This window comes from Dreissena polymorpha, unplaced genomic scaffold (genome assembly GCF_020536995.1).
Source record: "Dreissena polymorpha isolate Duluth1 unplaced genomic scaffold, UMN_Dpol_1.0 chrUn035, whole genome shotgun sequence".
Classification (NCBI taxonomy): Eukaryota; Metazoa; Mollusca; class Bivalvia; order Myida; family Dreissenidae; genus Dreissena; species Dreissena polymorpha.
Window position 1 is genome coordinate 115,210 of NW_026273349.1, and position 12,563 is coordinate 127,772.

At 34.3% G+C, this 12,563-nt stretch overlaps 1 protein-coding gene across 6 annotated transcripts in view; it reads right to left on the reverse strand.

Annotated features, from left to right (window-relative positions):
• Window positions 1-12,563, reverse strand: part of LOC127863769 (uncharacterized) — a 105,514-nt gene that overhangs the window by 17,132 nt on the left and 75,819 nt on the right. The window contains exons 1-3 of one of the 6 annotated variants that reach the window (XM_052403413.1): window positions 7,507-7,608; window positions 1,989-2,547; window positions 1,219-1,287 (exon numbers count right to left, since the gene is read on the reverse strand). The exons of 2 other annotated variants lie outside the window; for them this stretch is intronic. The gene's annotated coding sequence lies outside the window, so the exon portion shown is untranslated. Of the gene's footprint in view, window positions 1-1,218; window positions 1,930-1,988; window positions 4,931-7,506; window positions 7,614-12,563 lie in introns of those variants that run through there. 3 more of the 6 variants (XM_052403411.1, XM_052403412.1, XM_052403415.1) reach the window with 3 other exon arrangements.

The window sequence follows — 12,563 nt, forward strand, 5'->3', positions numbered from 1 at the left end:
GAACACCAGAAATGAAAAGTATATTCCTTCAACGATATTCGATATAGTTAATGGTCGCTGAAATATTTGCTGCCTGAAGCGATCGTGTCGTTGCTTACGGTCGACAAGACGCTACAACTATATATATAACGTTATATTCGCAATCCATAGTTAGGTAAATCATATTGCTTATCCGAGGTGTTCTATTTTAGTGTTAACGTTAAATTTATGTCTCTGTCAGATCTGATGAAATTTTACTGGCTTCATTGATACAAATATAGGGGTGCAGTTTATACTGAAACAGTTTACAATATATTGCACATACAAGTATTTGAAGTTAATTAAACCTTAAAATTATAACATTAAGAAAACATGACTTTAACATTGCAAGCAAATATGCTTGTTTAGAAATAATTTCATAGTTTAAACCTATTTATTTTAGTTCGATTGCATTTAAAATGATTTCTACTTGTTTGATACGCTCTCGGGTCCGTTTCCTGTGCCTGACGCCAGTACTTGGTGTTTTGGGGGGAACGCTCCCACATGAGGATTGAACCAAACACCGAACCAAAGCAGGTCGCAAGGCGGCCACAATATCCATGACACCACGGCGACCTTGACAATAGTTTATTTCGTCCGCGGAACATATATCTTAGTGTTTGCAGATGGAGGAATGTGCTTACGCACCCGTATACAGATGACAATAACGTACGGACGTCACGTTGTATATGTATACATGGGATTGTTAATGAAGTCGCTTCAAAATTTACCGACATTAACAAACATAATTAAGGAACTCAATAAAACAAATTTGTGTGACAATTTAAAGTTATTCATACTTGCTGCGTTTTCCATGTCACGTAGACTTTTGACCGTCATACGTACATAAGAAACGTTGAATATTTTAAAATTAATAATTTAATTCCGCCAAACGATATTTGTCTGTTTATCGGTTACGAAAATATTTTAATTGGTAATATTTGCATATTATGATACATTTCGCCTTCCGGTTATCTACAAAAATATTATCATTTGTGCGTGTGAACAAGCAATCACGATACAGTTCTATATAATCGTGCGAATGTTGATTAGCTCATACTATCATTTTTTGTGGTCAACAATTTGTGTATGTCTCTCAGTCGGTTGGCCTGTATCTCTGAGAATGTATTTGAATTTCTTATGTTCAGTATAAACTATCGATACGAAAAACTATTTAACAAGCAAATGTCAATCATATACCTTAATGATTGATTGAAGTTTCTGATACCCCTTGTTTTTCGACGATCTTCTGACACAAATAAGGCCTTCCTAATAAACTAACGTGTACCGTGATTAGCCCAAAGAATATACTAGAAAATATTGTATACAATTCGAAAAATAATTGCAAGTTAATATCACTGTATATAAAGGTATACGCTTGTCAATAACTGGTCAACTTGATAAAAGTGACTTGCCTCTCTTTGTCTTTACGGATTATTATTTTAAATATATATTAAATTCAGATTGTTTAAAATCAGTATGTACTTATGACTTATTTTTCAGAATAAATAGCCACACACTGATTTAGTATTCAAGAGTTTCGCTTGTGTATTTATAACTATTCTTTAAAATGGAAATATTATATATATATTTAGTTTTGTTTAGGAACAACTGGCACTTTAGCGTGTTTGTTTTGAGAAATGAGAAATACGAGCCTTTGGTTATTACGGCAATCACCAACGTGTAACGCTTAAACTATAGTCTGTAAGTTATCGTTTAACAAAATCCGTGTAGTCCATTTATTGTTCAGTGATAAAAAACATAGCTATGGCGGAGGATAAAAACGTATTTGTATCAACGCCAATTAGTAAGACAAAAGCAAAATAGCCCATGCTTTGTTACATTATAATTATAGTTTCGATATGAAATACATATTTTTTGTTGAAGGCGAGCGTTTAATTTATTTCTACGAATGAAAGTTATATTAATAGAAAACATTACCGATATTTAATAAACTGCGTAAATCTTACCACTAGTTTCCCTGCCAACACTGTGTTTAAACTTCTACAGATAGCTTCCTTAACTTGAGAGTTGATTCAATAATACAACAAACAAATTAATGCCTGAATAAATAGCAGTGATTCACGTGTCTCCACATTATTGACAAATCATTTAAACCAATACTTCAAGTATAATAACCAATGCTTCAATTAAAAATATACCAATACACAATCTATTGAAATAAACCTGAATGGTCTGATGATTTCTATTGATATCTTCGGTATTTGAAGGCGCAGGCATTCAATTGAATGGATTGTAATAAAATAGTGTCAGGTTTAAACGATTAAAACTCAACTCCGTCAGGAACATACTTATTATGAAAATGCGCAGAGTTAATATGTGCTATCGGTTAAGTGTCTTTACACTAAATATTGGGACGGCGTCTCCATTGTAATTATTGCCTACTTGCATAATTCAAAATTATTCCATCCAACTAGTTCAACACTCTATGATGACATTTAAGCTTTTTCCACGTAGCTTGTGTCAACAAAGTGTTGATGTAACGGTACTTCTTCAACTCTAGATGTTCTGAAAAATGAGATTCTGCTTTGAGAAAGGGAGTTTAATGCGTGTGCGTAAATTGTCGTCCCATATTTATTTAGCATAAGCAGTCCGCGCAGGCTAATAAGAGACGAAACTTTCCGCTGTTATGTTTTTGTTTACTTTAAAGAAAGTTTCTTCATATCGAAACTCCAGTTAAGACTGAAAGTGTCGTCCTTGGTTGTTCGGACTGCACACGCTAATCTGTTACGACATTTTACGCACATGAATTAAACACCCTGTTCACATAGCAAGGCTAAATAATAAAAAAAACTTTTGCGGTTTTTTTCTCCTGCATCGCAAATCTATCCAGACACTAGGATACCATACCCCACACATATTACTCAACCCAGCCTATTGTCAAAGAAACAATACACGCCTCGGTTCTAGTAATCAGGTCTTTAGTGACAGAGATTTTCTCGGTTTCTTCGTTCTTCGTTAAGTAAGCGGAAACTGACAACATAACAAACACTAGGCACCCATTGCAAGTCGGATGCAGAGGTACCAACACGCTGGTGCTCGAAATGTACTCTCAACAACTTTAAGTTAAATATTAGCCGCGCTCTGTGAAAACGGGGCTTAATTCATTCGCATGTCTTCACAGCTTAATTTTTGCAGACCGAACAGGCTATTAGGAAAGACACATTCCGCTTTTATAGAATTGTTTGTTAAAAAGGGTCTGATCTGCACAAAATTAAATGTAAGCGGAAATTATAAGCCCTGGTTAGCCTGTGCACATTTCACGCGCTAATTCGGGACGACACTTAATACAAATGTATTGTGTTGTGCATATTGAGCCTAGTCCGCTACGCAGTCTGAGAGAAGCTGAGTACACACACTATTTAGGGACTACGTGAGCCTCGTTCTGGGAAAACTGTGTTTAATGCATGCGACTTAAGTATCAGCTGGGACGATACTTTCCGCCTAAACTGGATTGTTTTTTATAACAGACCTCCTTTAAACCAAAAATTGCGTAAAAGCGTATAGTTTCGTCTCTGATCAGCCAGTTCAGACTGCACAGGCTTATATGGGAAAACACTTTCCGCACATGCATGTATTACAGTTATACACATCGCGTCTAAATAAGAGTTAGTTTATACTAATCGTATCCAACTTGCGGTCTTGCCTACGCAAACTCGAGTGTCCCCAACGCACAACAAAATACCAAATACACATAATTTTGAACTTTTGAAGCGGATATTCTGACATTTGTCCCCATTTCTTGCGAGTCGGCAGTGGGTCAATTGTAAACGATTACTTGGGCATAAAAAGGGTACTGGAATAGGAACTTCGGTATATACCGGTACTCTGAAATACACATAACTGTGATGCCCACATGAAACATATTGTAACACAGGCAATTCACAAGTACATTAAAAAGGGCTTGCTATCACAAATAACGTTCAATTGTGAAAGTTTGAGCATAATTCGCTACGCTTTTTTAAGGGAGGTTGACTACATGTTGGGGTCTATTTATTTTATAGTTGAGAAAGAATAAGATGACAATGGCATTGTGGATACGTCCGATTCAAACTTATCATTATTAACGAATTAGGCTGTCATGTGGTTCATGAGATAATTTTTAAAGACCAACATACATTATTTGTTTATCTGGACAATGCCGCTTCACAAAGAAATTGATTAGATTGTCATAACCACAAATGTGGTTTATTACTTGTTCAAGTTTATGTTCAAATACCTATATGTACGACAATAATCCATATAAGCAGTTAATATATATATATGTAAGGATCCATTTAATACGTTTAGCTCGCATGTAGTCACATAAACTTGACAAGCGAGACATGCGGATTTTTATCAAATTTAAAATGGTTTGATTATATGTATTCCAAAGTAATCGTGTAAATGAACCAGTATGTCTGGAGACACTTAACTTCTAATAGCGGTTGAGTTCGGCGTTGTTGTACAGACACGAGACCTTCCATACGGGACCCGTGTTTATCATTGTTTGGTTAAAATATCCTGTGGACTTGATAGTGTAGAGTAAATCAACATTTTAAACTCGACCGAACTACGTAGAAAGACCATACAAGGACATTTCTACTTGAGGCAATATTATAAATTAATTATATGATTGGAATTCAAAGCATAATAAAATCGGACATCGGAAATAAAGATTACTGAATTAATGCATTGTTTATAATACATTTAATTAATCAAAATACCTTAAAATATGACCGAATTGTTCCATATTAATATATTAGTTAAGCAGTGTCATTTATCTGAAAGTAATGAATTGTTTTATCTGGAATTTTTATTCTTCAGTCCGTGAATTTCGCTACCAGGCATTTTCATTCCGCAACCCGTAAACTTACCGATTTAATATGATATGTTAGGCCACAACAAATTGATTATTTGTTCTACGGATTTTTGCTTACCAAAAAAGGAGCGAGCGAGCGAAATAAAAATAAATTTATTTTTATCCTATTTTTTGTTAAATCACAGGCGAGCAAAACCAGAAAAATAAAAAACACATTATGCATTGTCAATGTTAATTGATATATTTTGCCAAACAAAGGCATGATATCTGCAAAATACCAGTACAAGATAATTAGCAGTATTAATAGAGTTTAAGCCCTTACCAAATGTTTGCAAACATAAATAAATACAGTCTCTAATAGCTGTTCTGCTTACTCACACCGTAGTTATTACTTAAATTTAACATTGTACATGTAGGTTACATTATCAAAGTTATAAAATAAGCTCAGTTTTCTGTCAATGATGGTTTAATAACATGACACAATAAATAATACAATAAATATCAAGCGCAAGCAGTGATTTTTCTTCGCGTCATATTTTAAAGCATGTGCCTTTTTGATTGGGAATAACGTGCAATAAACCATGAAATTGAGAATATTGAATCATTATTATTATAGATAACAGTATACCAATTGTTAATAAGTGCATGTTTAACTGCTTTCTAAAATGTATATTATAAGTACTAGAGCATTAAACTGCTGTATGATAAACTCAATAAACCAATTGAGTTTATTTTTAAAAGATTGACATATTTTTTTGGAAATTTTGGCGAGACTTTTAAACGAAAAAAAGCTACTTTTTGAGACACATCTTTATTACAATTTTCAATTTGGACACAGCCTATACGAGTCTGTAATTTGGGGCAAAAACGCTGATACGAAATATCTCGAATTTGTATTAGTTCTAAATATCATAGGTTATGGTATTATACAATACTTAATGCATTACTTTCGTTATTTTAGCACTGTTAAAATTAGAAATGAGAAGTTTAAGTTTTGTAAAGTAAAAAAAAGCATTACTTCCTAATAAAAGAAAAATGGGTAGTTAAAGTTTTGTATTTTAATATAAAAAAGTCAATCAAATGCCAGTAAAGTTGTTTAGGTCCAGAAGGTTTTTTCACTTTCTTACTTATGTTAAATTCATGTTTTAGGGGCATAATGTATACCTTGCACTTAGCCATCAACAGTTTGAACATGTAGATAGGTGGCTCGTACAATTTATATTATACTCGACATTTTTTCGTCCAGTTCAACACTCCTTTGCATGTTAATTTTTAATATTTTAACTTAATCAATACCAACAAGTTTATTTGCAGATTTTTACCAATCGAATGCATACAAGCGATATTTCACATCTTAATGTAGATCCGATTGAAATTATAAAATAACTCAAATCATCTTTGATGCAATGACTAATTGCCCGGGGGGAAAATTAACATTTCCATTTGTGTCTTTTGCTGACATGACAAGACAGACGGACGCTGCCATTTGTTTAAACCATAAACCAATCTAATAACGCAAAGTGTTATAACACTCTAGGCCTATGTCGTAAAATACGTAGGCTAAATAAAACTAAATCATTTAATAAATAGGTGCGTGCGCAACAAATTTTTTGCGGCGGGCGCAAAATAAAAATAAAAATATTTTTATTCAGTTTTAAGAGTTTTAGGTGCGGCGAATCCATCGAACATTTAATCACTTTGTAGTGGCCCTATGTAATATATATTTAACTTATGATTATACATTCGCCAACTGTTTTGCCGGAATTCATACCGAATTTGACAAGTACCATGGCTATTGATAAGTAAAATATGTAACTTCCATTGCATGGCAAAACATTTAACATGGAACAGCGATTTTTTTCCAATTTGCAAAGCTCTCATTTTTGAGTATAACTAATACTGTTAAGTATGTTAATATTAATTTAAACTTGCGCTTTTGTAAAGAAGAAAACTAAACTGTAGAGAGTTTAACGTAATTATAAATAGCTGACGTTCCTTTAGCCCTTCAATATCAGGTCATTTTGTTTATTTTGAAAATAATACTTAATATAATCTGGATAAGCCTTACCGATTCTGGTTGATTACAGCACAATATATTAAGTCGAATCTTTGCATTCGTCAATTTTGCATTTAGAAAGAAGATGAAGTGTTAACGTTATCATAAACATACTGGATCAACATTTGAAATAAAGACACGCAGACATGAACACAAATTTTGTTCGGAACGCATGCTAATAGAACAAACACATCTTTGCCACTCACACTGCAATCCGCCATGCATTCTGAACGATGACATCAGTCATTTATACTACTCAAACAAAAATGTCAACCTGTGAGGGTAATCCCCTTGAAGTGAGAGACGGTTATTTTTAGAAATGCATATTCATGTCAGATATTAAAAAATATGGGCTTCGTTTCATCTCACCATCGCATTAATTGTATAACAGTTTACAAAGCTATTGCAATATTTATAAGCCGAGAACAAACACAATAAATATAGACTTTAATTCCACCAAACATTTCTATTTTCCTTTTACAATTAAAGAAGTCACTTTCGATTTCGAACTATGAACAATTAGGTTAAAAGCGAAATACTTTTACTAATACATAACCTTCGCGTTTCACGTAGAATTTGTATGCGTAATAAATAAATAATAAATCCTTACCATAAAGAACATACTTGGAGAACAATAGTTAATTATTATATGATATTTAGTTCGCTTAAACTATACACTTCGTCAAAAGACGAACATCTGCAAGTGGTTACTTCCCCTCGATAAAAGAAAGGTTAGACACCACTAACACAGTCATTTAATGTGTCTACCTCCGTGTAATCTCAGCCGTAATAGACACCACGTTCCGATAATTAAATCGAATATTTCGATTTTAAAACTAATGTTAATAGTATTTATTTATTAAGATATAGTAACTTGTCCGTGTTTTACTGTAAACTATGTTTTAAACATTAACGTTTGAAAAGAAAAATGCACACACATGTGCATAGTATATAAAACGCTCCATACTGAAAATCATTCGAAACTTGAGGGAAAGTATAACGTGTAAATGCAATGGCTACCGTTTACCTGTTTGGGGGTTGTAACTTCGACCAAGTGTTTAATTAAATTTCACGATATCATTTCCCAAAGGTTTAACATTTCAATCGTCATATGAGTTGAAAGGTTGGTGTGAATTAAGCTTGTTTTCGTTCAATGAAAGGCCGTAATCATTTTAGCAAACTGCATCTTATATCGATCTAGTCACCAATATAAAAAATTAGTTTTATTTGTAAGTCGGGGCTCTTTCTATAGTAATTTAGAGCAGACGATTTTTATAATATTCAAGCGCGTGGTAATTTCTATAGTTTTGTGGCGTAGGGCTATTTCAATTGTATTGTATTGCTGTGCTATTTCGATAAAATTGAAGCTCGCGGTTCTTTCTGTTGTATTGAGCCTGGGGTTCTTTCTGCAGTATTGTAGCGTAGGGCTCTTTCTGTAGCATTGTAGAGTGGAACTCCTTCTATATTATTGTAAGTAGCGGCTCGTTCTGTAATATTGTAGGGAGCGGCTCTTTCTGCGCGGTTTGTTCTATAATATTGTATGATATTGTTGTTCTATAATATTGTTACACATGACTATTTGTGCAGTATTAAGCACTGTACCCTTTATGCAGTATGCAGCGCGGGGCTTTTTCCACAATATTGTATCGCGGGACTCTATCTGTAGTATTGTAGCGCGGGACTCTTTAAATAGTATTGCAGCGCGGGTGTTTTTTTATAAATTATTGTAGCGCGGTACTATATCTTTAGTATTGTACTATATCTATAGTACTGTCGCTCGGTGCCCTTTCCATAGTATTTTACCGCGGGATTATTTCTATAATATTTGACCACGGGTCACTTTCTATAATAGTTAAATGCGGGGTTCTTTGCATAGTATTTCACCGTGGGGTAGGTTCTAAAGTAATGTACCGTAGGGCTCTTTCTATTGTGTCCTAGCGTGGGACTCATTCTTCAGTATTTTAGCGCGAGGCTTGTTCTATAGTATTGTGGCAAGGGGGACTATTAAAGCGCTGGACTCTTTCTATAATTTGTAGCGCGAGAATATTTCTATTTTATATCGCGGGACTCGTTCGATCGTATTGTAGCTCGATGCTTTTTGAATAGCCATGTAGACTATTTCTATACAATTGAAGCGCGTGGATCTTTCTATAATATTTAAGTGCGGGGCTTTTTGTTTAGTATTGTAGCGCGGGATATGTTCTTAAGTATTGTAGCGGATGGCTCATTCTTCAGTATTCTAGCACAGGACTCTTACTATAGTATTTTAGCGCTGGATTCTCTCTGTAGTACTGTAGCGTTTAGGTTCTTTCTTTATAAAGTATTGCAGCTTGGAGCTTTATCTATAGTATTGTAGCCCAAAGCTTAACATTGTAGCGCGGGATGCTTTCTATAGAATTGTAGTACGGTTGTTTATATAAGCATTGAAGTATGAAACGTTTGCTACAGTATAGTCGCGCGGTATTATTTCCATAGAAGAGTAGCGCGGGGCTCTTTATATAGTACTATATAACGCGAGATATCTTCTTTAGAATTGTGGCGGGATTCTCAATTTAGTTTTTTAGCGCGGGGGTCTTTATAAAGTTTTGTATCCTGGGGCTCTGTCTGTATTTTTACAGCGCTGGGCTATTTCTATAGTATTGTTACATGGAGCACTGTCTTCAGTATTGTAGCGCACGGGTCTTGCTATATTATTGTAGCGTGTGGCTCTTTCTGTAGTATTGTAGCGCGGGACTATATATGTAGTATTGTATCGCGGGGCTCTTTCTACAGTATTTATCAAAGGGCTTTTTGTGTAGAAATGTAGCGCGGGACCCTTTCTATAATATTGTAAAGGGGGGCTCTTTTTAATAATATTGTATCGCGGGGCTCTCTATGTAGTATTTAGCACGGGGATATTTCTATATTATTGTATTGCAGGGCTTTGTCTATAATATTGTAGCGCGGTGCTCTTTCTGTTTTATTGTAGAGCGAGCCTCTTATATAATATTGTAGGGCCGAATTCTTTGTATAATATAGTAGTTTGTATAATATAGTAGCACGGGATTTGTTTCTTTATTGGTGTGAGGCGTAGATATTCCCATAGCATGTAGGCGCCTGTCTCTTGATATAGTAGGGTTGCGCTTGATTCTTTCTATGGTAGTGTTGCTTGGATCATCGTGTGTAAAATTGTAGCATGGGTTTATGTATGTAGTATTGTAGCACGGGACACTTTCTGTAGTATTTAATCGCGGGGCTCTTCTTTAGTATTGTAGATTGCAGCTCTTTCTGTAGTATTGTAGCGCGGGACACTTTCTGTAGTATTGTAGCGCGAGACTAATTATGTAATATTGAAGGGCGGGCTCTTTCAATAATATTGTAGCGCTGGTATTTTTTTATAATATTGTATGGCGGGAAGCTTTCTATAATAATGTATAGCAAGCTTTGTTTCTTTAATATTGTTGCGCGAGGCTATATATGTAGTGTTGTAACACGGGACTCTGTATGTAGTATTTTAGCGAGATAGTCGTAACGTACTATTTTAGAGCTTTACTTTTAATAGTATGGTAACACGGGACTCTTTCTATAGTATTTAATCGCGATAGTCGTTAAGTACTATTTAAGAGCTTGACTGTAGCGCGGGGCTCTTTATTGTGTATTGCAGCCATTGCAGCATTCAACTATTAAAGTAATATTGTAGCGCGGGATTGTTTCTGTGGTATTGTTGCATGTGGAACTTTGGACCTTTGGGAATTTCAGTAGTATTGCTTATCGTTGTAATGTAGCAATTGGCTTTTATGTAGGCCTTTCGCGTGTGGTTATTGTTTAGCATTTTAGAACGGGGCTCTCTAAATTGTAGTGTAGCAGCTGAATCTTGGTTTATAGAGTTTAAATAGCTCGGGTCTCTTTCTTAATCATCGCACATCGTAAAAAATACTTTAAATTGCTATCATGTCATTCTGAACATTTTGTGTTTGCTAGCTGGCCGATGAAACTATTATCGCACGATTTGAATATAATTATTTTTCTTACGGTCTTAATAATAAAATGCATTATGGCAAACACGCTTCAATAATTTATAACATAATTTATTTGAGATTAAGCCTTAAACAATATTTTAATCGTTTAATTTCTACAAATGTGTTGTATTAATTTTAGTAAATCATTATAAAGCACTATTAAGTGCATTATTTCATATTGGCATTTATTGGATGAACTTAAATGTCCTCCTGAACGACAATACCTTATTACCACATGACGTTCGTGCCCTGTATATCTGTAATTCATACAATTCAAGAAAGCTTTGCCGTAACCTGCTACTAATAAATGCATTGTATGACATAAACACAAACTGAATGGTTGGTGTGGTACTGTAATGTTATGCACACTCATAAATACAATATGCTTCTGATCCAGAGATATCCGCAAAGTTCAGTTTAATCTATATGTATATAGGCCTTACTGTTATCCAGAGATATCCGCATAATTCAGTTTATTCTATATGTATATAGGCCTTACTCTGATCCAGAGATATTCGCATAGTTCAGTTTATTCTATATGTATATAAGCCTTACTCTAGTCCAGAGATATCCGCATAGTTCAGTTTAATCTAAATGTATATAAGCCTTACTTTGATCCAGAGATCTCCGCATAGTTCAGTTTAATCTATATGTATATAGGCCTTACTGTGATCCAGATATCTCCGCATAATTCAGTTTATTCTATATGTATATAGGCCTTACTCTGATCCAGAGATATATGCATAGTTCAATTTATTCTATATGTATATAAACCTGACTCTAATCAAGAGATATCCGCATAGTTCAGTTTAATCTATATGTATATAAGCCATATTGTGATCCAGAGATATCCGCTTGGTTCAGTTTAGTCTATATGTATATCAGCCTTACTCTAATCCAGAGATATCCGCATAGTTCAGTTTATTCTATATGTATATAGGCCTTACTCTAATCCAGAGATATCCGCATAGTTCAGTTTAACCTATATGTATATAAGCCTTACTCTGATCCAGAGATATCCGCATAGTTTAGTTTATTCTATATGTATATAGGCCTTACTCTAATCAAGAGATATCCGCATAGTTCAGTTTAACCTATATGTATATAAGCCTTACTCTGGAAAAACCTGGGTTTTCCCATAGCGAATTCATTTATCTAAGGTCAAATGCATTTAATTTCTTAATATCATTGAAACTATTTCGAGACCGTTTCCTGGGTGAAATCAGTATTTAGAGAACCGTTATATGTCGAAGATGAAAATCCCGCTGTACACAACTTGCACTACCAATTGAGCTGCATGCAACGAGACCGCTTCTTGCATCACACGCAATATGCATCCAGGCCATACTGCGTAATCAAAAGTTTGGATTGCGACTGTATACCATTATGTAACAGAGCATGCGCGTTTCAATTTTGAGCTGTTGGAATTTCCAATAAAATTACCCATACGAGTTACTACGTATTCTTCAAATCTTTTGTGGTGAATTTTTAAATGAGCAAGACAATTTGATTATGTGTATACACCGTTTGAATTGATACAAATAATTCGTATTGATATTTATAACGGATTCATATAAGTTAACTTTCTTTAATATGTTATTTATTAGAACTTAAGTTGTTCATAATATATGTTAGCATATAACCATTACTTAAGTTTAGGAATTCTAAT